Raw genomic sequence first — 27118 nt, forward strand, 5'->3', positions numbered from 1 at the left:
CCTGCACTTGGGTTGAAAGAGCCACCAAGTTAGAGTTGTCAACTAATTGGATTCGTCCCCATAGACACTTCCTAACTCTGTTGCCCTGCTTTGGGACTGAGTAGCTACCAATGTTGTAAGCTGATCCTCCATTTTCCTGTCACAGGTGGGTGGCTACAATGGGAACTACTTCTTCAACTTCAACCAACAACTGCCTCCGGACTTTGCACCCCAGCTCTATTCCTCCTGGTAGACCACTGTTATCCGACATCACTCCTTCTGTGTTGACAATTGTTGACTTCGATCCCAGGTGATCTTGCGTGAAGTAAGGGGATAAATCGATCGCCAGGTGAGGCTGGAGGTTTGGGTCAATCCACCTTGACCTTGAGAAATCCCAAACGATTGTGGAGGAGAACTGAAGTTATCCCTACAACCAAATGGGTCGTGCAACGACCCTGAGAGGGGGGGGGTCTGTAGTTCACTGTTCAGAGGGCTATTCCCTGCCGGTTTCAATCTGCCTTCCTTCCCACACAACAACAGTCGATTCAGGGGTGTTAACCGAGCTGTGGGTTGTCCCTCTTAAACTAACATGACCTGATGATCCGAAGGAATAACACTCCTAATAATAGGGCTCTCCTCATGAGAAGTGAACAATACTATTGGGGTGGGGTGGACTATAGGATGTGAAGATTCTATCCAGAGCAGCGGAGAATCGCTATTGCTTGAAGTATGGTTGTGATGTAGATGTGGGCCTAGAGGTGGCACCAATGTGATAGGGTCTGGAACAGGGTTGTCCACATACATATCCTCTTCAGCAGAAGCTGAGAACCCCCTTAGCATCTCCACAATTATAGATGGGACCTGGATAGGGGGAGGTTGAAGGTGGATGGTGTTGATCTCCCTTCGTGGTTGTCCCACCTGGGTTACTTTGGAACTTAAATCTGGGGTGCTATGTTGAGGGACCTTATCACTAGCAGTAGGGGAACAGGGCTGTGGGGATTTATCAAAGGTGTGTGAAGAATGGAGGGTGTGTGAAGAGAGAGAGAGAGAGAGAGAGAGAGAGAGAGAGAGAGACTGGGATCATAAACGTAGGGTTTTTTTTCTATTTATGATGATCTTTTGCCAGTGCCCAGTTTTACCTAGCGCAGGCAAAGGATCCCCTAAAAGTGTCGGGTATACCCTTTTTCGTTGTAGTGCGTGTAACTTTAGTCTAATAATGTCACAATTGACTGAGTTTTTTGTCTACTAATACATGGCATCCAGTCATGCTGCGTGACATCCATTCATGCTTTCTTGGTATATGAAATGCATGGAAAATTATTAAGTGCATGGAATGTATGAGTCAACCAAATGTATTGAGTATTACGTGTGTGTACACATGTGAATATGTGCATGCATGATCAAGTGTACTATGTGTAATGCACATAGATAATTTAATTTGGGCTGCTATAATGTTGCCCATGATCTTGCCGCCACATGGGCACAGGCATTTTGTTGAACTACATAAAATTTTGTGTCTCCCATCTCTTGTTTTCCCTTGCTTTTAAGTCTTGGTTTGCCTTTTTTCTTTATGATATTGCTTTGCCACATTGATCGTGTACAAGTTTTTTTCCCACATCATTACCGCCAGTTAAAAATTAATCCCAACCGTGTTCTAGATTGCTACATGAGAAAGTACATGACTGCAAGTTGCACTGCATCACATGAAATCACACATGACGTGCATGGGTTGAGTTGGGTCATTAATCCCATTCAATGGTACTCTTTTGATGCCAATATGTAACTTGTCTACCCTCATGTGCCTATAAATACACAACCGTCTTAGCTTTTAAAGGCACCACTTGATTTCAAACACACAACTTGCCACCTTCTCTGTCTTTTTCTCGTAAAATCATGGCTCTTATTCTTGGTAGTGGTCACTCAGATGGTCCCACCACTCAACGGGAGAGAAGGAAAGAAAAAATTGGTCGTGCTTGTGTAAATTATCACCCTAGTATCTGGGGTGATCGCTTCATTGCAGCCTCTCAAGATGACAAGGTGAGAGAGTTATTTCCATGTGTTCAATAAGTAAATCAGTCAGTGCCAATATATACATATATCTACCTATAGTTGAGGGTGTGTATGATATGTTCCCAGTTGAACTGGTTTGATGAATTTTAAGGCCTTGCATGTAGGCTTCAAAGATATGGAATCTAGTAGAGCCTAAAGTGATCGCATGGGTGCATACATATTAAGTGTCATCATTTACACATACACACGCATATACATACATTTGTTTTTAGTAAAAAAATTTCTTTGTTTTAAGTAATTTAAAATTGTTGTAATTAATCATTTCTCCAAAATCTATAAAAATCTTGAAACCAATGTGATATTTCTTGCTTTTATTGTCTGACTATTTGTGGCATTAACATAGGAGCTTGATCCATGCACTAAGCAACATGCTGAAAAACTGAAGGAAGAAGTGAAGAAAATGATTTGTGATATCGATAATTCAAATCAAAAAATGACTTTGATTAATGCAATTCAACGCCTTGGTGATAATCTCCGTGCTACTGCTCTCCGATTTCGACTACTAAGGCAACAAGGGTATAATGTGTCATCTGGTAAGTATCCTTCAAATAAATGATGCATGCATCTGTGTGCTTGTTGGCACATATGCGTGCCCACACACACACGCAAATAGAAAATAGATGTATGCATTTACATGCCCACACATGGCCACAATAGGTGCTTCATTCTAGTATCATTGCTCAAAGTCAAATAAAATCATTTGTCAAGTCCTAAAAATTTTGGATTGTGAAACAGATGTGTTTAGAAAGTTTAAAGACAATGAGGGTAAGTTCAAGGCAACATTTAGTAGTGACATTTGGGGTTTATTAAGTTTATATGAAGTAGCATACCTTGGCATACATGGGGATGATATACTAGATGAAGCCATTATCTTCACCACCAAGCACCTCAAGTTGGCATTGCCGCATCTTACCTCTCCCCTAAGAAAGATAGTAGAACTCGCATTAGAAGTGCCACTTTGCAAGCGCATTGAGAGGCTACAGTCAAGATACTACATCTCAATCTATGAGGAAGACAAGGAACGAAGTGATGTACTATTGGAGTTTACAAAGTTAGATTACAATTTATTACAGTCCTTGCACAAGAGGGAGCTAAGAGAAATCTCAATGTAAGTTTTATACCGTGCATGTGAGTTTTCTCCCAAGAAATTATCTAAACATCCAAATGGTTCAATATTCGCTTGTGCCATTGCTAGCAACCCATCTTGCAATAATCCAAAGGAATGATGATCTTATCCATTTGATCAATAGCATATAATATGGACAATCAAGATTAAATATAGAAACAAAATAGCTTCGGTCACCATCTTATGATATAAAATGGGCCTCAACATCAATTCTTTATGATTTCAAAGGACCGTGGTATGGTTCAATATTGCTAACGATCCAATCCATATGGTTTGGAAAAAATATGGATGTCTGCAATACAATGGCCCAAATTCAAAGGGTTATGATCATTCATTCCACATGATTTTTGCAACATGGCTTGCCCTGATGTTAAGTATGGATGGGCACTTTGGGTCAGTAATTAGCCATCCAATATATCAATTCAAAGCTTTAATGACATTAGTAACATTTCTCTAGACACATAAGGGAAGTAAACCCTATGAGGTTCACCATGATTTATGTATTTTATCCACTCTATCCATCCATTTTACTAGATAATTTTAAGGCTTGAGCCCTAAAATGAAGCATATCCAAAACTCAAATGGACCAAATCACATAAAACAGTGTGAATTGAATGTTTACCATTGAAAAATTATTTGGGGTACTACCAAAAAAATAGGGCAACGCCGATGGGTAAAAACCATCAGAATTGACCTTCCCTGATGGCTAAAAGCCATTGGACGATTCTTTGGGAAAGGGGGCATGGGCATTGCTCGCCGATGGATTTAAACCATGTCTGTATTAGATAAAGCTTATGTTTGTGTTTTCCGTTCATTCATGTCTGTATGATCTTATGAACGGGTTGGATGACAAATAAACATCACTGTGATGCTTAGCAAGGTTTCAATGGTGGAAATCATTATTCCCACTGTTTCATGTGATATGATCCACTTGAGCTCTAGATATGCTTCAAATTTGGCCTCAACCCCTTAAATGAGCTAGAAAAATGGACGGAGGGCGTGGATAAACCACATACATTCATGTTAACACAACTGAGTTTACTCAGTAGGATAAGAGCCTACCAAGTAACTCAGTAGGCAATCTGATTTCACACACAAAATGTTGATTTCATCAATGATTAGGGAACCTTCATATTGCACAAGAAATTAGTTTGTGCATACCAATGATAAGGCTACTCAAGCCATTGATATGAAGGCTCCCATCTTGCATACACCACGCCCTTTTCTTCCATTCAATGTGATTGTTGTTATTGTGTGCCTTCTTACTCATGTTTGCATGCCAACTTTCAAAAGATCAAGGGTTGTTTATTTGAAAGCAATAAATACCAGGGCTTATAATCCTTGGCCCACATGTGCATCATTAGAAAAGTTACCTTTTAACATGGGTTCGATTGTTTATGTGTCTTTCATAGCTGGTGGAAGGAAAAGGACTTTGCTGGAAAGCTTCCATTCGCTAGAGATAGAGTGGTGGAGTGCTACTTTTGGATATTAGGAGTGTACTTCCAGCCACATTATTCACGAGCTAGAAGGATGATGAAAAAAATGATAGCCTTAGCATCAGTTATAGATGACATTTACGACGTATATGGTACATTGGAGGAGCTTGAACTATATACCACTACACTTGAAAGGTTTTATACATTCACCTTACATGTGGGTTATCCTTGCACCGATCCAAATCATCTAAAAATGTGGAGATTGTGGTCCAAAAATTGATGGCTAACTCAAAATTAGTCATTCATGGTTCAAAATTGGATAAGGAGATCATCTGATCAATGAGATTTGTGGGATGCAGCGTCTAAAATGATGCCCACAAATTTGTATGTGGATCGATCATGGGTATGCCATGTGTATAGTAGCTGATGGTTTCATATGGACAATGTACATTGACCATTTTTAGTTGAAAAAGTGCAATTGGGTACTTCAATTTTTCAGGTGGGATCATGGGAATATCGATCAGCTACTAGACTACATGAAAGTACATTTTGTGGCACTCTTAGATGTGGTCGATGCATTTGAGGGTGAACTAAATCAGAAGGGAAAATCATACCATGTGCACTACTTAAAGGAACTGGTAGGTTGCAGCTCTATTGAAATTAAAACTGTAGTAGCCTAGCTAGGGCACATGCCTACCACTGACTAAGCCTGAAGTAGGCTGCGTCCTACCCTTACCAATCTCTGGTCGGGAGCCAGTAGATTTGTGTGGGGGACCATCGTGATGTATCTGTTTGTCCACGCCCTCCTTTTCTTTTCTCATGTCATTTTAAGGTACAAAAATCAGGTAGATCCAATGCTCAAGTGGACCACACCGAATAGTAAGCTTTGTTTGCATTCAATGCATAAAACATTAAATGCAAGTCATCTTAGGTTGCACTAATTTAATGCAAGAGTCATCTATGGTGTAGTTCACTTAAGCGTTGGATTTGCCCCAGTTTTGGTTTAATACCTTAACCTGAGAAAAGGGATGGACAGAGCAGATAAACAGATACATCATGGTGGGCCCCCACAGCTCTGCCCGCTTCCCGCTAGAGACCACCGGTTAGGGCACAATCCCCTTTGACTGAGCCTATGCGGTTAGAACTTAAATGAGATTCACCCGGTACATCAGGTCTTATGCCTCATAGGAAACAGTTGGGATAACCCACCATTAGTTTTGTGTAGGGACCATCCTAATGTTTATATGCCACCTCATCCAATCATATCATGTGCCTAATCCACAAAAAAGGATGGCTGAAAAAGTCCCAATATTCCAAGACAAATATGGCCAATATATAATGAGAATTTTTATACATTTTAAATTCCTGGCCCACCCAAGTGCTGAATCCACAGTCTGGGATGAAAGCAGAAAAAGGGATGGAGTGTTATACCGGGTGGATTTCATGCAGCATCAAATCATTTGTGGACCTTAGATATAGTTACCACTTAGCATGTAGGTACCTATGCAAGGTTGCCAACAAATTTCCTTAAACCATCAATGTGCATTTTGCATGGTTCAATCGGTAAAGATAGCCTAGCAGTACATATAATTGTTAATAATGTTTCTTTCTTTCTTTTATTTTCTTTGTTTATCTTTTTATTTTTTCTCTTTTTTGTTTTCTAGTTTAAAAATCTGAACAAAGACTACTTAGACGAGGCAAGATGGGCTATTTCAGGATACATGCCAACCCTTGAGGAGTACATGAGTGTTGCTTTAATGAGTTCTGGTTATCCTATGCTTTCTGTGGCATCTCTCATTGGCATGGGTGAAGTCGTAACAAAGGAGGTCCTTGAGTGGGCCATCCATGTACCACCAATGATTGGACTTGTTCTACAGTTGCCCGACTGATGGATGACATCCCATCAAACAAAGTATGATATATCCAATGAAAAAAGATATTGTCCTTAACCCTTGTGTTGACCAAACACATTAGCTAGCCATTTTTTTGGGACAAAATTTTTATACATGTGGCATATATGTAACTAAAGTTAAACCGTCCAACTCTTCGGCCCAACTTTATATGAGTCATGATCCATAAATTACAATGAACTGACGATCCTAAGTGGCCTATTGATGGACATTTAATGAATAATTAAGATGGAAAATAGCGAACAGACCCACTGTAGCAAAGAAATGTCCACTAATCATAGGTCAGGATCATCTAATCAATCTTTTTTTTTCTTTTTTTTTCTTTTTTACTTTTACAAACTGGGTCCCATAGTTTAGATGATTTGATTAGAGTTACATTTATGTCGTAATAGCTAGTGCCTGAAGCATTCTGCCCTGTTATCAAATAAGTCTCCTGTTCAAATGATTTTGAGAAAAAATTTAATTTGTTAAAATGATTTTGTTAAATTTTAAAATTCTTAATTTCAATTTTTTCATATTTCATTTTATAATTATTACTTTTCATTTGTGAAAATTTTTTAGAGACTATTTCCTTGATTATATGAGAAACACTGAAAAATGATTCAAACTATCTATATATAGCATAAGAGGTTTATCTTCAGTTGATGACCACCCATCACATAGGGCCTTCCTTGGAGATTGATTGTCTTTTTAAGATTAATTTAATCAGCCAATACCGATATCCAAGCATTAGCAAAGAATATGGATAGTCCAAATTGATCATATGCTGTGTAACTTTATAATATAAATAAAATTAAAAGTCTTAGAAAAACAAAAATCTATTTTGAAAGGAATTTATTTTACAAATACAAAAATAAATCTCTACTATATTAATGAATTTAGATGAAAACATAAAATTGAAAAATATATATTACCCAAAACAAGAAGAAAATAGAGATGAGTGATATTTTTTTCCATCTAATAATGTGTGAAGCTTGAACAAGAGAGACAGCATGTTGCATCAGCAGTAGAGTGCTACATGAAAGAGCATGCAATCTCGTACGAAGAGACTATTCAAAAGCTCCAAGATATGGTTGCACAAGGATGGAGAGACATCAACAAGGAATGCCTTAAACCCACTCCAGTTCCTATGGCTGTGATTATCCGGGTCCTGAATCTTGCACGCGTGCTCGAAGTTGTATACCAACATGGAGACCTATACACCAATTCCAACATTGAGACCAAAGAACGGATTACAAAGGTGCTTGTGGAACCCCTCCCGCTTTGAGATGATGGGGCATGCTCTATCTTATTATACATCGACCATTAATCTTGTGATGTGTTGACGGCAAGAGCCTACCTGATATTAGCTTTATTGAATAAAGAAATGGTGCAATTATATCTCAGCTATTAAACATTTCATCCTGCATACATGAAAAATTGGGCCATGTGGATGACAAGTTAGAAATTGGACATATGCCATGTTATTAGAGCTGTAAGTACATAAATTGTTATACATATGAAGCTTCCATCCTTGGCACCGATTCTACCTTTACCTAACCAAAAAAGAAAAAGGAAAGAAAATGTATGGCTTGTTAGGATTGCTGAAGACTAAAAATGAAGAAATGATATTTTGTTGGGAAACACCATTTCTAAAATGTTGTGGGAAAGTGTTAACAGCGAAAAAGTCCTTAAATCATATTCAATTTCGGAGCAAACAACGGAATGTCAAATGGAATCAGTGTGAGTTAAGAACGGAATCTTAGATGTTATTAAAATTACCTTTCAAAGAGTCTGGAATCTCTCCATTCTAAATTCAGATAAACTAGATGTAGGCCAAATCCTGAAATCGCGCAATCCTGCAAAATACCTAGGTACCTCGTTGTATATTGGAGGGAAATGAACCCCCAATATCCAAGCTATAGGTTTGGGATATTATTGAAGGTCATTTAAACGTCTTCTAGAAAAGCCCAAGATCAACTCAATCCAAGTTGGAACAAAGAAATTATTACTTCCTCATCACAAGCCACCAAACCTAGTGGCTTCAGCTAAGGAGATTTACACCTTGTGATTACTTTGTGACTTTTTTTTGTTGGCCATATGGAGTCCAATAGACTTCATTTTAGGATGGTTTGATAGTCCTTCAAGTTATTTTTCCAATGGCTCTAGAACTAGGCTAATCAAAATTCTAACAAAGGAGATATGACAAATCTACCAAAATTGTGCATTTCTACCAGGCGCTGGCTCTGAGTTGACTCAGCTCCAACTCGTGCCGCCACCATTAGTGCAGTACAATTGTCACTTCGCACCGCATGAGCCAATAGCAGGCCAACCCATGATGCAGATTTTCCACCAGATTTGCCTTTAAATACCCCTGTAATGTCATTGTTAAGGACTTTTGATTTAGCTTTACCCAAAAAGGTAAAATTTGAAGCAAATATGGAGAAATCTGAGTAAGCAACCTTGACGCCAGTACCCTGCTGATACACTTGTGAAGTAGCTCTAAAAGGAGTGTCGGTCAGGGCACTAGCATCCCTATCAACGCTTAGGTTGGGTGTCGTCCCCCCAGCCAACGCCCTTCCAAGGGTGTCGACGCCCACCCTTGTTATCCCTCGTGTACATGGTTTACACATTGAATTCGGAATCTGGGTCCAGTTCTCACACTATATTTTTTTTGCGCATCATTGGACATTGTGTCTAGGTTCTAGTGTTCGATGAGGCATATGCATGGCTCCCATATAGGGGAGATGCTATCGAAATTTCTTAATGCTAGCTCTCGATGAGCCATGCATGCCCTCGTTGTAATTTGTAAGGGGAGATGCTACCAAAATTTTCATTTTGAACCATCATGAAAATTATGGGACACAACTGTAATGTAAAATGCCTCATGTAATCACAACTAGACAATGCCTATGTATTAATAAGGCCGAGCAGAACCCTAATCGCGGTGGGCAAAACCATCTATATGGTCATTCATGTGTTGGCGCACTGGAAATCTTAGCTGGCACATTGTATTCATTGTAGGTTTTATTAGGCATGTCAAGTGTTGGTTGTAGCCTCACCAGGGTACTGAGGACAATCACAAGACCTCTTGTAACACCTTAAACTTTTCAATACTCGAGTATTGAAAGTTCTCAAGTGTTACCATGAAATTTAATTTAATATATACCTGTGTATGTTACAAATTTTTCATATCCTAACCTTACATCTATTCTTTAACCTGGATATGAATAATGCTTATCCATAAATCAAGTTATCTAATCATTAATTTTTAAGACATGATCATCATATATTTAAATATTCTCACTTGTCCATCATAACTAACCGTTAAGTCAACTATTCACATGTAGGTAAAGATATTTGACCATCCACTTTGAATTTGTACCACCCGATCATAGTAAATTAACTATCTGATCTCTACATTTGTTTATACATGTATTGAATCAATATGTTAATTCGTTCATCTTGTTCACCACTTATGAATATGTTTAACACATCATCCAAACTAAAATAAAAAGAACTTACATATGTGAAAAAGTCACTTGAATCAAATGGTATATACATTCTACCTCTTGATCACTCCAAACACTCACTTTGTAGTCATCTGTTTACAAAACTAACCATGCGTCTACCTATATACATGGTCGTAATACTAACCATTAAGTTTTTCTATTTTTAACTTGTCATCTGACCATCCATCACGTTGTTTGATATATGCACCACGCCTTAATTAATGATAATTTTAACTTATATGGTGAATAACTATTTATTTGTAATGATTTAGATAAAATTTATTTTATAATAACTGCTTAGAAATATGCTTATAATCATGTACAATTATTAGATTTTCCAAAACTCTCGAATCAGCAATAATTATGAAAATGTCATTAACATATCCCCTTGAATTCTAGATCACATAGTTTTCATTATCCGTTTTATGTAAAATTTTGTTTCATACTGATATATAATAAATTAACCATACACGTCAAATTTCAGCCCTTAGATCAATGTATAAGTAACTCAATTAATAGATTAGCCCCTTAATAGTTGATTTTGAAGTCCATCGAGTGATGAAAGCTCGTGGGTATTCATAGTAGAATATTTTCCTTCATATGAACAATTTATATTGCTCATCATATGGATCAAATGTGAAATACGAAAACCCCAACTTGGTAGGCTTTTCCTTAGGTGAGAAATTAACCCTTTTAGGCTTATTAACTCTTTCTAAATCTGGACCTTCCGAATTACACACTTTCCATCATCAATCACAACTAAAATTTAGACCATAATTTGGCCTTATATGAATATGAGATCATATAAATTTTAGACCCTAATCTATGATTGTACATCGTTGAATGTTGATCACCTTAAAGCCAATTCCTTTCTTTTAACGCAAAAGGTGAAATTTCATATTCATGATTTTTTCCAACATCGATCAACCACCAAAATTTTCTCAAGCGTTTTCCTATCCAAACTAAACATTTTCTTCAAAATTGGGCCCTGATCATTAACCGTGAATCATTAATTGAGATCAAGTCCGTTTTGCACCCGTTAGGATAATTTTTAAGATAAGCCAATCTAAGTCACGAATTACCAAGAGAATGACCCAAATACTATAAATGAATTAAATTTAAAGAAAAGTCATTAAAAAAGACGGATTTAAGAAACTCAATTCAAGTGAGATTTGACACACCCCCTCTCACGCCCACCCCTTTACAGAAGGGGGCATGCGCCCCTTCTCCACTCAAAAACTCATGCACTCCCACCTTACTACATCTAAGGAATAGAGTGAGAGAGAGAGAGAGAGAGAGATAGAGAGAGAGAGAGAGAAAGAGAGACATCTAAGCATGAACATTCATCCATTCTCTTCCTTCTCCACAAATGTGGTGTTTCCCTCTTACTTAAGCGATGTCATGATTTATGTAGAAGCCCTCCTACATCGATATGTACCTAGGGTTTACATCTAAGGCTAATGTGACGAATTCCTTTTAGCTTACACCAGTTTAAGTTGAGTTTATACATAATTCTCTTATTTTCTCGTTAAATTGTGTATAGTTTGATTTTCTACTATGATTTCCATGTTAATAAGTTGCTGGATTATTATGAATTATTAATTCATATTAGAATTATTTTTAATATATGATTTGAATCATGTGGTAAATATTTCACAAGTTGAATTATAAAACTATGCTTTAAATTATGAAACTACACACGTTCGGGCCCTGAACGGTGCATAGTTTGTATATCCAATGGATCAGATAGTTTTGTCAGTCAGATAGCTTTGTCAATAAATATTATGATTTCTTGATATTAATCTAACTTAAATTCAATATTTTAAACCTTAGGGCAGGGAACCCATCTAACTTAAAATCGTACTGTTGTGCCTATGTATTCACTTTGAAGTGTATAGATTATTTTCTACCCTATTGAGGTTCATTTTATTATAATTCCAGATTGATTAGTCCATGAAAATACCACTAGACTTTTTATGAATTCATGTGGAGTGATGGATATAATCTTTGCCCTCTGTTGATTTTGAGAGCAACGCGTGTTTCCACTCTGTATTGAGTTGGCTTTTGCCCATCTCCCTTATTTTGTTGAGTTAGCCTATTTTTAATCCTCTTTTATGGAGTTAGCTTATTGCTACTTTGTTCCCCTCTATTGTGTTAGCCTTATGCTACTTTTCTTACATTATGGCTTGTGCATGTGTCTTGGAGTTCAAAAACTCTCATGGCTCAATTTAATTTTCTATTGATGTAAGTGATGTGTTGAATAAATCACAACTAGTGACTTATATATTTATTATAGACGTAATTCATTCTGGGTAGTGACCCTTTTAGTTGATGCGTCAATCCTTAGATTTGGGTAGTGGTGCACAAATCGATATAAGTAATCCGCAATGCATGTTATTTCACCTTTTCAGGATTGAATGTCGCAATTAGTCGTTCCATAGACATTTCGTGTTACATAATTCATCCAATTAATGAGTTGTGTCGTCTCGAGGTGTTTATATAAATCCATGGTAGTGTTGGACACGCATATGAGCATCCGTAGTTATAGGATGCGGAGCGATTCATATTTTTATGAATTATATTCCAATGTGGTAGTCATTATGTATAATGAGCCACACACACTATGCTAAGAATGCATTCATGTAGATTTAGTTGAGCATATCGATACCACTCATAATGATGGAATATAAGGTATATTCCTTACATTATTATTATGATGAATCACTTGAATTCTTGTTATTCTTAAATGACAATAATCACTATCAGTAGGGCGTTGACCCTCTCCAACCATACAGATGATACATGTGATGTACATGTTGAAGATATGGGCGATTCATGATCTCCCTATGAAAGACTGCGAGTGACATGTGATTATGTTGTCGATTCTTTCATTTTAATTTAGATTTATTTATGTTTCATTGTACAAATTTAGATATTTACAAAAAGCCCTCACCTAAGTGAGCATTAAATAATTAGTTGAACTCTTACATTTAAATAGAATAAGATTTATAGTATGGTTGGTTGTATTCTCATGAATGGTTACTTTCGTGAATGTAATTGGACGTAATCTAAAAAAATAATAATGTACTATTTTGAAGTATCCAATTATTACTTTATTAACACTCAGAGTTCTTGGGCACACGTATGTACTAGGACCACAAAAACTCAGGGCATTACAGTTGGTATTAGAGCATGAGAATGAAATTAAGCAGGCCTAAGGGCATGGACTATTATAATCTTTACATGACTCAGCTAATTGGATCATGAGTTAGATACCTATAATTAGGTGAATTCCTAAAGAAAGTAAGAAGTTGAGGAATTAGAAACCCATATTCAGGTTTCCCATTGAAATTATTAAGTTGATATGGAATTTAGAGAATGAATCTAGGTACCTTCAGAATAAATTTTCAAAATTAAAAATAAATATATTATGCACTGAAATTTTTCCTTAAATGGAGTTCCAGGAAAAAAAAAGTCTCCTAAACTGGAATTAGAGATTTTTCAATTTTCCTAAATTTTTTAGTTGTTTCGGTAAAAAAATGAGACATTAGGAAACGTCTGCCGATTTTACTAGGTAAACTTAATGAAAAATTTTAAAAATTATCTGGTAACTCACTTAGGTCTTCAGGAAGCTCCCTCTAAATTTTTAATTTAATTTATCAGTAAATAATTCTATAAAAATAAAACAGTGCTAAAATTTTGTAAAAGATGTTTTTAAACAACAACCCATTCAGCAACTTTCCAGGATAAAACACCAACCAAACTGTAGAATATTACTTTGGAAATTTTTATGGAGTCACAGGAATATATCTGGAACCTAATTTTTAAATTTCAAATCATTTGGATGAATGGTTTAAGAATTAAAATTCTAGGAGGGAAAGGATGTCATTTTTTTTTATTTTTTTTGAGAATTTATAGCTTTTCATATAAATGATAAGATTAAAGGTTAGGTTCAATAAGGGATAGACCATTTGTGCCTATCCTTTATGAAACCTAAGGTACTTGTATGGTGGAATGAAAATGTATATGATATTCCCTAAGGGGACCACGTCTTACGAAACCATATTCAAGAAAGGTATTAGCTGTTTCATCCAAATACCTAATCTTGGGCGCTTCCCAACGAACTCAATGCCCTGATCAAGTAGAAGTTTAAGACTCATCCGAAATGGATGATGATACCAAAGAACTCATCACCCTGGCTAGACAAAAGTTTAGTGTATCAGGATTAGCCATACTATAGCCATTTTTTCCATGTTACTCCAAACACAAAAAATAGAAAAATACTCTAGATAGTGGGGAAACTAATGTGTGAAATGCTATAAAATTAAATATATAAATAAATATAATAAATATATGCATAAGGACTATATCACTAGCATTAGAATTCTCCCTTACATGTTAATCATTACTTAAATAAATTCTGACTATATATTTTGAATTGTAAACTAAACCGAAAAATCTCTTAGAACTTACCCAAGAAAAAATTATGAGGAATTAAAAACTTGAGCCTCTCAGATCCTTCTTAGGCTTGGAAAGACGTTTTCACAAAGCACAATTGTGTGGAATGGCTGGAAATAGAACTATCCAAAATATCCATGAGTTTTCATTAGTAGGGTTGAAAATCTAGGATGGATTAGTGTTCATAATTTAAATCGACAAAATAAAAGTTCAAATAGTTTTAAAAATTTTTTAGAGGTTACATACATACCTCGGGACAACTCTATAAATTTTAAGAGAAATCCAATATTGGATGGATATCTAAATAGAATTTTCAATTTCAGAAGTAGTCACCGATATAAACTCAGAATTATATTAACATATGAAAACGATTAATGATTTTTGGTGGGCTTCCAATCTTATTAGATTACTGAAACAAATCCTCGGTCACTTTGAACTTTAAGTTTAGCTTAAACTAGAGACCCCAACTTTAGATATTGGATAAATTCATTGAAGAAAGAATGCACAGTTAAGATAAATTTGATTATAATATTGGCAATAAGGATATCTACTTACAAATCTTGGGGTCGAGATTTTCATTAAGGGGGATAGATTGTAGTGCCTTAATTTCATGTAGACAATTATACAAACTTATACACACCTAGGCATATATATTTACCTCACGAGCAATATAGTGAAAACTTAAATATAATGAATCAATGTACATTGTAGGAGTAATTAAATTTTGAGGACAAAAATTTAATTAAGGGGGGTAGATTGTAACACCTTGAACTTTTCAATACTCAAGTATTGAAAGTTCTCAAGTGTTATAGTTAAATTTAATTTAGTATATACATCTGTATGATATCAATTTAGCCTATCTCAACCTTTTATCATGCTCTAACTTTAATATGACCGTTCTGGATAATCTTCATTCATAGATTAAGTCATCCGATCATTGATTTTTAAGACATGATTATCATATATCCAACTAATCTAAGTTGTCTATTAACCAACCATTCATTCAACTATTCACAACTAAGTAAAGATATCAGACCGTCCACTTTGAGTTTGGACCACCCGATCATAGTAAACTAACTACCTGATCTCTACATCTGCTCATACGTGTATCAAATCAGGATGTTGATCTGTTCATCTTATTCACCACCTATGAATATTTTTAACCCACCATCCAAAATATAATCGATCACAACGTATTTAGGTTTCGTCGCATCAAATTTAGACAAGAAAGTCGTTGGACAGACTTGGGCACCTTCGGTTGCATCGAAGGTGGTCTTTGGTTGCACCAAAAGTGTTCTTCGATGAGACTGAAGGTGGCACTCGATTGCAACTGAATTACCTGAAATTCTACCACAACATGTTGTCTTGTATTAGCCATTTTCAGTCAAACCGAATGTGGGTTTGGTGGGACCGAAGGTTATTGAAATTGTGTAATATTTTTTAGCAACATGGTGTTCACCGTTGTTTCGATGTTCCTCTTTCTAGCACGGGTGACAAATGACATTATAGCCCAATCGCTCGATATGAATAGTAAGGTAGTTAATTACAAATTTATAATTTGTTCATTTTCATGTTATTTAGACAACAACTGTTATTCAATTCAATATTGCATCCAATTGGCCTTAGAAATTCAAAAAGGTCACAATTCAAAATTCTGAAAAAGAAAATAAAAGAAAATGTTGTTATCTATGTGGTAAGAACTCATCCTCCTCACTTGTGGCATGGATGTAGAGCTATTCAAACCATCCACAAATTGTAGGTCCCATTGTGGATGAACAGTGTATCTAAAATCATATTCATCAGATCCTAAGCATGATGACCAGTAACAACTACTCTCTAAAGGACATATCCAAAGGAATTGCTCTTGAATAGATTCAACCCAACAACAGCCTTGATGGGGCACCAGAAGATTGATAACATAAAAAGATAGGGATCAAAGACATGACACTGACAAACTTGATGGGGATGATTCTCCCGCTAAAGGAGAGGAACTTGGATTTCTTTTTCATTATGGATTAGAGGAAATTGGATCTGTATGTGTGTGTGTGTGTGCGTGTGTGTGTGTGCGCGCGCGTGTGTATGCTTTTTTTAGAGAGAGATTAAAAAAAATGGTATATAAGGAAGGGTCATTAGTTTTGAAGTCCTTTAGTTCTTAAATATTCTCTTCATCTACAAGTATAATGAGAAATGGGTTAAGTTTTACATGGTCAATGACTCCTTAGCTAAGGGTTTTTTTACTTTTTATTTTTATTTTTATTTTTTTTTTGTTTTTTAAAGTCATTCACCACAAAGGTGAAAAATAGACAAGATCCATCAAGGCAATGGAACACGACAGAATACAGTTTTCATATTACACAAGAAAATTTTCAACTAAGTTTCCAAGTGAAGACGCCTTCCATTTTGTGGTAGAATCTTGGAGGTTATGATCTTCTACTAATGTACCTAGTTCAAATCTTTCAAGTAGAGCTACATCATTGGATCATTCTTTGTAGGCCAGGTAGGGTTCGAGCCTGGATTCTTGGTTCCTGGGTTGGGCACTTCTCTTTTCCAACCAACAATGAAAGTTGGCATTCATCTTTGCATATAATAATAATTGAAACAAAGATGCAAACTATAAAGGAGCTGTCAAAAACTTAAGCATTGAATTCTATCTAGCCTTATAAATTGCAACTAATGACGTGATCATTTTCTATTTCTCTTGCCACTGAAAGCCACTAACAGCAAACTCCAACTTTTTTTTTTATAAAACAGAGATTTATATATATCAGCTGGAGCTAACTTTACAGATGAATTTCATTTCGGGTTGGCCCATCACAACAAAAAGGAAATAGAGCCAACCTATCATAACATCAGATTCTAGCTCTAAAAAGATTTGGTTTGTTCACCCTTACCGCTCCTAGCCCCATCTGGTCTAGCACTAACTCCCCTATAGTAAGGAATGGAAGGTCAGAAACTTTTGTGAAATCCCTATCCAATTAATCGGCACTGCCCAAGGGGACTAGGCTGTCCGCCATGCTATTAGCCTCCCTCCAAATGTGACCATTCGAGAGCCTAATGGTGCCCCTAATAAAATCAAATCGCCTCTTCCAGTAGTGGATATTCTACGAAACTAGCCTTTCCTTTCAGAACAAGGCCACCTCTGCTAAAGAGTCACTTTCCACTTCCACCCTGTTGAGGCTATGTTCCATGCATAGGTTCAAACTGTCCACCACTACTTTGCTTTGGCCTGGAAGTTGGATCCAACATCATGGCCTTTGGTGAAATAAAAAATGAGGTCACCTTTATCATCTCTACACACTCCCCCCACTTCCTGATGAGCCTAGGTTTCCCTGTGAGGACCCGTCTACATTCAATTCCACCCATCCCATCGTCGGCCTTCTCCATTTTACTATTGAAAGGGACGGTGTATAGCCTAGATTTGGGAAAAGGGCTAAGTCCCTTTTTATACCTGGCTACATATGACACTTGATATATCAATGCTTAGAGATTCTACATAGGAGTACAAAATTTCTCAAATTTGAAAGTCATCGTCAGCAAGCCAAATTCCAAAATTATGATTCATTGAACAATCTTAACCTTCAATTCGAGGACCATTGGATATTTTTATTTTAATTGTCCAATATTTGTCAACCAATCATAGTCAGCTAATAATGATACATTTAAAGTAGGACCCATAATTTGGGCAGTTTCATTTGAAATACTTGTATTCGGAGTATGCAATTTCTAAGTAATTCCTCAATCCACTGGGTGTAATACATCATACTTTGTCAGGATATCAAAGTCATAGCCTTATAGGATGCAAAGGCCATGATTCTCTTTATATTCATTGTGAGTATGGTGTTGTCAAAGAAGATGTCTTAAATCTTCTGGATTGCTCGATCGGTCGAGTGAACTACTCGACTGGTCTAGTGGGCAGCTCAACTAGTCGAGGCCTACTCGACTCAAAGTCCAGTGACCTATGTTTTTTGGTGTCCGAGCTGCTCGACTAGTCGAGGGGATGGCTCGACCAGTCGAGGCCCTCCTTTGACCAATCAAGGTTTCACAAATCCTGCGCGGACTGCGTAAATTTGAGGCGGTTTCCGGACTTTTCTGGACTAGGTACGTAAGTGGAGTTTCCTAAACTATAAATAGGGGTCCCTAAGGCTATTCTAAGGTATTCTAAGGCTTTCTAAAAATTTTCTAAGGTTTCCTAAAATGGTTTTAGGGTTATCAAAGGGTGTAGCAAGGGTGTGATTTGAGGTTGTTCGAATTGGGTAAGTCTTCTCTCTTGTAATTTCTATTTCATAGTGGATTTCTGTTGCTGTGCCGTGGTTTTTTCCTGCAAGGGTTTTCCCCGTTAAATCTTTATGTACTCTTGTGATTGATTGTTTCTTTTGGATTGCTATCCTAGATCTAGATTTGTGTGATTCCACAGCACAAATCCCCAACAAGTGGTATCAGAGCAATAGTTGGGGCACAGATCTAAATATGCAGGATTAGTAATAATGGGAAACGACATGTTTGATATTAAGAAGTACTCAGGAAAAAATAATTTTGAGTTATGGAAGGTTAAGATGATTAAGGCGAGATTAAGGCTCTTGAGGAGCGAAAATCTACCATGAAAGATGATGAATGGAAAAACCTTGATAGTAATACTTTAGCCTCTATCTATTTACGTCTCATGGATGAGGTTCTCTATAATGTTTTGGGGGAGAAAACTGTGGCTAATTTGTGGGTAAAGTTAGAGAACATCTATGCAAAGAAGTCCTCTGAAAATCGCCTACACTTTAAGCTACAGTGTTATACCTTCAAGATGGCAAAAGGTAGAGATCTAGAAGCCCATATCAGCAACTTTAATAAATTAATGTGCAAATTATGGAGGACAGAGGCCATTAACACGGCTTGTTATTTGGTAAACCGATCTCCTTCAATGATAATTAAATGTAAAATCTCAAAGGAAGTATGAAGTGGTAAGAAAATCGACTACTCAGATCTACACATATTTGGTTATGAAGCTTAATCTCAAGTACCGTCAGTTGAGAGAGATAAGCTAGACCATAGAGCTAAAAAGTACATCTTTGTTGGCTATGGCATTGGTGTAAAAGGTTATAGGTTATTCGACAATATCACACGTAAGGTCATCACTAGCCGTGACGTCAGATTCGATGAAAGCTCTCTATTCCGCAAGAATGATCACAAGGAGAAAAAGGAACCAGAAAAGTTGATCATAGACATCTAGATTGACTCAGATGATACTCAGGCAGAGATAGATGCGCAGACAGAGGTACAAGATCAGGCAGAGCAACCACCTGTGAGAAGGAACCCACCGCGTGATTGCAGGTTACTGGCAAGATATACAAACAACTCTAGTATTGCATATGCCCTCATTACAGATGAGGGGGACCCGTATAATATTCAAGAGGCTTTTGATGAACCTGATGCAAAAAGTGAAAGGCGGATATGGATGATGAGATGGACTCGTTGCACAAAAATCACATATGGGGGATGCTGGAGCTTCCTGTGGGCCAAAAAGCGATCGGATGCAAGTGGTTATTCAAAAGGAAATAGGACAAATACAAAGCAAGGTTGGTAGCGAAGGGTTATGCTTAAAGAGAAGGAATTAAATTCACAGAGATATTCATGTTGGTGGCTAAGCAGGTATCTATCAGATTCGTGTTGGCATTGATTGCCTAATACGATCTTGAGCTGGAATAGATGGATGTGAAAACTGTATTCCTGTATGGGGAATTGGAAGAGCAAATCTACATGAAGCAAGCAGAGGGCTACAAAGTTCTAGGGGGAGAGAAAAAGGTTTGCAGGTTAATGAGGTCGTTGTATGGCCTGAAATAGTCGCCTAGTCAGTAGTATAAAAAAATTGATTCTTTCCTGGTAAGTCAAAAATTTACTCGGAGTGAATATGATTACTGTGTCTACAGACACTGAGTGATGAAAAATTCATCATCCCAGTACTTTATGTTGATGATATGTTGATCGCCTGTCATGATATGTCTGAAATCAACATGCTGAAGACTCAATTATCAGGGACATTCGAGATAAAAGATCTGGGGACTGCAAAGAGGGTTCTCAACATAGATATTCAAAAAGATAGGAAGAAGAGCAGGATTTGGTTAACACAAGAAGAATACCTTGAAAAGGTGTTGATCAAGTATGGGATGGACCAAGCAAAGCCGGTGAGCATTCCCCACGCGGCTCACTTGAAGCTTTTCTCATAACAATGTCCTAAATCAAATGAAGAAAAGCAGGTTATGTCTCATGTGCCTTATTCGAATGCGGTTGGTAGTTTAATGTATGTCATGGTGGATATTTAACAGGCATTCGGTGTTGTGAGCACATGTCAAACCATGGCAAGCAATATTGGGAAGCGGTGAAATGGCTACTTCAATACATTCAAGGTACGGAAGACTATGTCTTAACTTTTGAGAAAACAATGACAAAGTTAGTAGGGTATGTGGATTCCGACTACGCAGGCAGTAAAGATTTCAGGAAGTATACTTCAGGATACTCGTTTGTACTATCGGGTGGAGCAATCAGTTAGATGTCGAAGCTTCAGCCATGGTGGCTCTTTCCACAACCGAAGCAGAATATATGGCAGTGACGGAAGTGTTTAACGAAGGTGCTTGGCTCAATGGCATGATAAATCAGTTGGAACTTTAGCAGGAGGCCGTGCCAGTTAACTATGAGAGCGAAAGCGCTATCAATTTTGCTAAAAATTCTGTTTATCACTCACGTACTAAACACATTGATTTTCGTCACCACTTTATCCGACAGGTGCTTGAGGAAGGAGGCATAACATTGGAGAAGATTCACACCAGTGTGAATCCGGCAAACAGGCTCACCAGGGTCATTCCTAAAGAGAAGTTTAAGTTCTATGCAACTTCTCTGGGTTTAGCGATAACGTAAAAGAAGGACGGAGTGTGCACGAGAAGCGTTAATTGAAACTATGATGCGATGCAGAGATAAAAGAAGAGGTCAAGCAGCTACACGGTTGAAGATTAAAGACATGGTGGAGATTGTTGTCAGAGAAGATGTCTTAAATCTTCTGGGTCACTTGATTAGTCGAGGCCTGCTTAACTCAAAGTCCAGCAACCTATGTTTTTTGGTGTCTAGGCTGCTCGACTAGTCGAGGGGATGGGTCGGCCAGTCGAGCGGGTGCTCGACCAGTCAATGCCCTCCTTTAACTAGTCGAGGTTACACAGATTCTGCGTGGACTACGTAAATTTGAGGCGATTTTCAGACTTTCCCGAACTAGGTGCGTAAGTGGAGTTTCCTAAACTATAAATAGGGATCCCTAGGGCTATTCTAAGGTATTCTAAGGCTTTATAAAAATTTTTTAAGGGTTCTTAAAGGGTTTTAGGGTTATCAAAGGGTGTAGCAAGGTTGTGATTCGAGGTTGTTCGAATCGGGTAAGTCCTCTCTTGTAATTTCTATTTCATAGTGGATTTCTCTCGCTTTGTGCCGTGGTTTTTTCCCGTAAGGGTTTTCCACGTTAAATCTTTGTGTACTCTTGTGATTGCTTGTTGCTCTTAGATTATTATCCTAAATCTAGATCTGTGTGATTCTGCAACACAAATCCCCAACATATGGCCTATCCCAAAAATCATTCAAATCCAATCTTCCAATGGCCATTATGTTGCAATGTCTAAAAATAAATGGTTAAGATTAAAAAGAAGGAAAGAAAGAAGAGGTCAAAGGGAGGAAATGAGGAAGAAAAGAAGGAAACTTTTCTTTATTGGCCACGAGTAAGGCTGTCAACGGGCTAAGTTCAGGGTAGGTCTTAGCCTAAATTTTGAACTATTTCAAGCTAGGCCTTTTCAAAATTTTGATTTTTTAGGCCTAAGCTTAGTCCATTGACAACTTGACGCGGGGATGAATGTGATGAGGTCAATCACTGTCTTCCTTAAGGATAACTACTCCAAATCCACGGAGCTTCTCTGGACTCCTCATAGAGACTTCTCGAATCTACAAGGAAAAGAAATAGAAATAATTTTAAGATATATGAAAAGAAACTTCGTGATTGATTGATAGATGAAATAAATGAGTCTACAACCCTTTGAATAGGGATACCAATACTTGGAATTAGTTTAAGAATTAAACTATAACTAAAACTCCCTAAAATTTGCAACTTACTATAAATAATAAATTTACAATTTATAATAAGTGTCCTATGTGGCTTAACGAAGTTATTCTTCTAATTTTTCTAAACGCTTTTCATGTTGGACACAACTCCTAAAGCCCAACGGATGAAGAGTTATAATCAAACTAAAACTTACTAAAAATAGTAAAAATGAAATAAAATGGAATTTGACCGTCGATAGGATGGAATCTCAAAAATTTGGCATGGGTAACCCAGCATAGCCAGGTTGGTTGGCTAAAGTAGCTCGTCCTACCCCAAAATCACATATGGTATGCTGAGTAACTCATTCCGGTTTGCGAGATATGCCTGTTTTAAGGTTCTCATGGTCTTGATTACTTTTACCTCTAATCGGGCCTTCTCTAATCCATCTTGGACATAAAAGTGTCTGCGGTCTGCTCTACATCAGTCTCCTCCACTTCAAAAGAACTCGTCCTCGAGTTCTCATGCTGCTTCGGTTCATGATACTCGGTCTTGTGCATTGTAACGATACCCGGATCAAAAGTTATGATCAATTTACAGTCCACCTTCTTTTGGTCCATCCATGCTAGGAATGTAACTATTACATGTTCTACATCAGACCCCTCTGCTTGGAAAAAAACTCATCCTCGAGTTACTCAGGGGACTTGGTTCATGATTCTGAGATAACTTTTAATACCGATGTTTATTAGATCTTTTCTTGTACTTGGCATTAGGCTCTTAAGCGGACACAATATATGTACTCATACTTTCCTTGATTTGACTAGTATCAATTGTTAAGGGTCAAATATTGCATATTAGACCCCGGTTATTGCCTGGATTTACGAACATGGTACTGTTTAATGGTCCGATTTAATCGTGTTTGTGATGCAAGGTATATTTGCGAGCTTGGACCGAAACAGGGTTCTAAAAGCATGAATTTGATGCTCTAGACTCACTAAGGCAAGGGACGGACTCCAGGGGACCAAGATCAATGGATTTACACGCCAGAGATCCGAGAAAACTGAGAAACTGAAACTCAAGTAGCCCAAAAATTAGCCAAAATGTAAGATCACGGGGTTCCCACCATTTACTCGCTCGAAACTTCATACATGGGCTGAGGACCATAAATGAACCATACAAGTCGAATTTTAGCTCTTGGATCCCTGTAGAAGTGGCTAAACTGATAGATCATCCATAAAATCTTAATTTGGGGCCCACCTGTTATCTGGATATGCTTCAAAATTGGTCTTGATGGTTTAAATGATATGACAGAATGGATGGATGGAGCGGATTTCATGAAAATATCAAAGTGGACCCTATGCTACAGTGCATGTACAACATGTACATGAGGAATGCTGTGCACCAAGAAAGTGAAGTCGGTCAATAGGGTGTTGATCGACTACAATTCAAAAACGGCAGTGCCGTTCTTTATTTAAAACAGGGACCTGCGGTCCATTCTTGTGGACCACCATCGTAATTCAAAGGTCAGATCCGGACCGTCCATCAGAGTTCTACAGGTCCACTAACCATGACCTAGGTGGAAATTTTCTAAGAAGTAGCATGTATCGGATTTCGACCATCGAAATGTAAGACGGGCAGCAAAGCAGAAAACCATATGGACCACACCCAATCTAACCAAAAACTAGTCAATTACAACTGGTTTTTCGACCTGAATCTAATGGATGAAGTGGATTTCCTGGAAAAACCCGTTCATGGGCCCCATTGATCACAGAAACCCTACGTACTGACGTGCGTCCGGAGAGACCGAGATAATCTGGGCCATTCTATGTTCGTGGTTAGGATCGAACCATCGATCCTGGCTGTCCAAATCACTTCCCCGGGACGACCGATCACTCCCAAGAAGCCTGTCCAGATCAAATTTCGAAATGGACCGTTTGTTTGCGGTTTCTGCGGGTTGCTGCGCAAGGAAGTTTCCATATTTACTATTGCGTAAAAGCTATGCACTGCCTCTTTATGCGGAAGTTCCTTGCAACCGCCCTTTGCAACATCTTCCCTGCCTATAAAAGAGGTTAGAGAGAATGTGAGAAAGGCATCCAGGGAATTCAATTTGTAGGCTGGATGTGGAGCAGCTTTCTTAATAGAGTTTTTTCCTTCTTTTTGTTTTATGTTTTTTTAGCCTAGTCATATTTAGGTCAGGCTAAACCTCTTAACTAGGGCTAAGAGGTGAAGCTTGTAGCGTAACGGGAGACTTTTTGCTTATGCCTTTTGTTTAGACTGAACTGATCTTGATTTTAGTTTAATTAAGGGAACGTTTTTAGTTTTTAATGGTCTGTTGTGACTAAAATCAAAATGGGTCTACGATAGCTCTGAGCATATTCCTTTCTATTTTATGTTTATGACGTCAGGAAGCCCTGCTGTTCACCATCGTCTCCTGGGCATGGGTGGATGACGGTACCCTTCCTAACCTTCATACATTGTTGATTGGTTGGTAGTTAGTTTAATTATATTGTTTACTTTGTCTCCTGGGCATAGTTTGGTGATGGAATCCATTCTAATTCATATACTTTTCATCTCTTGAAAACTATATCAAAGGAAGTTCAGTCTTAATTTCCATGGTTACACACTTCAACTAGATGAAGATGGGACTCTAAGTCCAGTTGAGTTCTTCAAGCAGGCATAAGATCTCCTTGATTTCTACAATTGGATCCTCTAAATCCCTAGTTTCCTACCTCTGATTTCTCTAAGTTTTAGATAATTATTTCACCATTATTCCCTTAATTTCATTCGGTTTAGATTTCATCTTAGTCTAGTTCTAGTTCTATTTAATTTCAGATTATGTACAAGTTCAAATCCCTTGGGATTTGACCTTGGTCTCACCGAGTTTATTATTACATCACAACCCTATACTTGGGGAGTGAACATCGATCAGATCCTTCACTCCTGCCTTCAAGATCTGAGATTCTTTCCGACTCACCTGACAGTGAGTGCAGTTTGGCAAGTTAGCCCCAGAGACAAGGCCTATGTGATGTTGGATGTCCCTCATGGGAGGCAATCCATCAAGTAAATCTTCAGGCCAGACTTCTTTAAATTCGTTCAGGAAAGGCCTTAAACTTGGAAGAATGTCTAAAGGTTTCGATTCCTCACCCTTTACCACCACGACGTATACCTCGCTGGCTTCCTTAGATTCCTCCACGAAACCTTAAATGGTCAAGAGGGAGCTCCCCTCTACTTTAAAAGCCTCAGGGTGTTTCTCTGATACCATAGGGGCAAGGATTATCTTTCGACCATCCTTAACAAAGACATAAACATTATTCGTCCTCAGTGGGTCGCATCATGGTCTGACTGTCATGGTCGACCGAGTAACATATGGCATGCTTCCATGTATACCATGTCATAAAGTATTTGATTTTTATAAGTTTTACCAATTAAAAACGAGACAGTGCATTGTTCAGTTACCTTGGTCTCATTCACCCTTTTAATCTAGCCAATTGAGTAAGGGGAATGATGTTTATCACTTTCGAGACAATGTTCTCGCTACTACCACTTTTTATGATAACATCATAGATCTTTCTGTTGACAGTGCACCATGTACAGAATAGATTGTGTCGTTGTTGATATAATTCCTTCCATGAGGTATACAGTAATCGCCTCACAACTAGAGATTAGGTGTCATGCCCTAAACTCGAAAACCAGGCTCACAGAATTCTCAATCACCGAATCTGGCACCGACAGCCTCCATAGTACCCCATTCTTGGCTTCCAGTGCCCATTCACCAGATTCCAATCCTGGGATCCTACAAGGAGGATTTTTTTGTGTGAACTTTTTTTTTGTAAAGAAGTATAACTACAAGCATAACCAAGTCACAAACAGCAACATCAACATCACATATACACTAATATAAATATTTGAGTATAATACTGAAAGGAAAATACATAAATAACAAAATCTCCAAAGTGATCTGCCACAAGCTCCTGCCTCAATGTTGCTGCGACCTAGTGTCACCTGCATGTAACGGTCATGCATAATCTTATAGAAATCTTAGAGGGTGGTGTAAGTGTGTATGCAAGATAAGTGCTAAGTACACAAATATCAGAGTAAGTGAAAATACTGGCAAATCCATAAGTCATACAATATCAGAATATGGAATGCAGAGTCATAGAGAGCCAAATTTCAGATGTTGAGGATGCAATGCAATATACAATTCCTGACGAACCACGATTACCATCAGCCTTATCTAGGCTATGTAAATGCAAAAACATAGAAACCCAAATACCATATGCCATTGATGTAATGCAATATGCAGATCCTGGCGAGTCCATAATATCATCAACCTTATTCAGGATATGCAATACAGAAGCATAGTAAACCAAATGTTATGTACTGAGGATGCAATGCAATGTGTGGTGCAAATGAAATGACTAAGCTAGAGCATGAAGTCGGGATGATAGTATGTAGTATCGCAAGCTGTGGGGTCCATCACAAGGGACTTCTATCCAAATTGGTCCATACTTGATTTTGATAGCTGGACCCAATGTGGTAAACTCCTGATCTTAAGTTAGCCGTGTACTCAATGGAAATCATAGCCATTGCGAGGG

General features: G+C 37.7%; 1 pseudogene; it reads left to right on the top strand.

The window, feature by feature from the left end:
• Positions 1 to 1830: 1830 nt before the first annotated feature.
• LOC131235378 (beta-cubebene synthase-like) lies at positions 1831 to 7940 on the top strand (annotated as a pseudogene).
• The last annotated feature ends 19178 nt before the right edge of the window (positions 7941 to 27118 follow it).

This window comes from Magnolia sinica, chromosome 19 (assembly GCF_029962835.1).
Source record: "Magnolia sinica isolate HGM2019 chromosome 19, MsV1, whole genome shotgun sequence".
Lineage (NCBI taxonomy): Eukaryota > Viridiplantae > Streptophyta > Magnoliopsida > Magnoliales > Magnoliaceae > Magnolia > Magnolia sinica.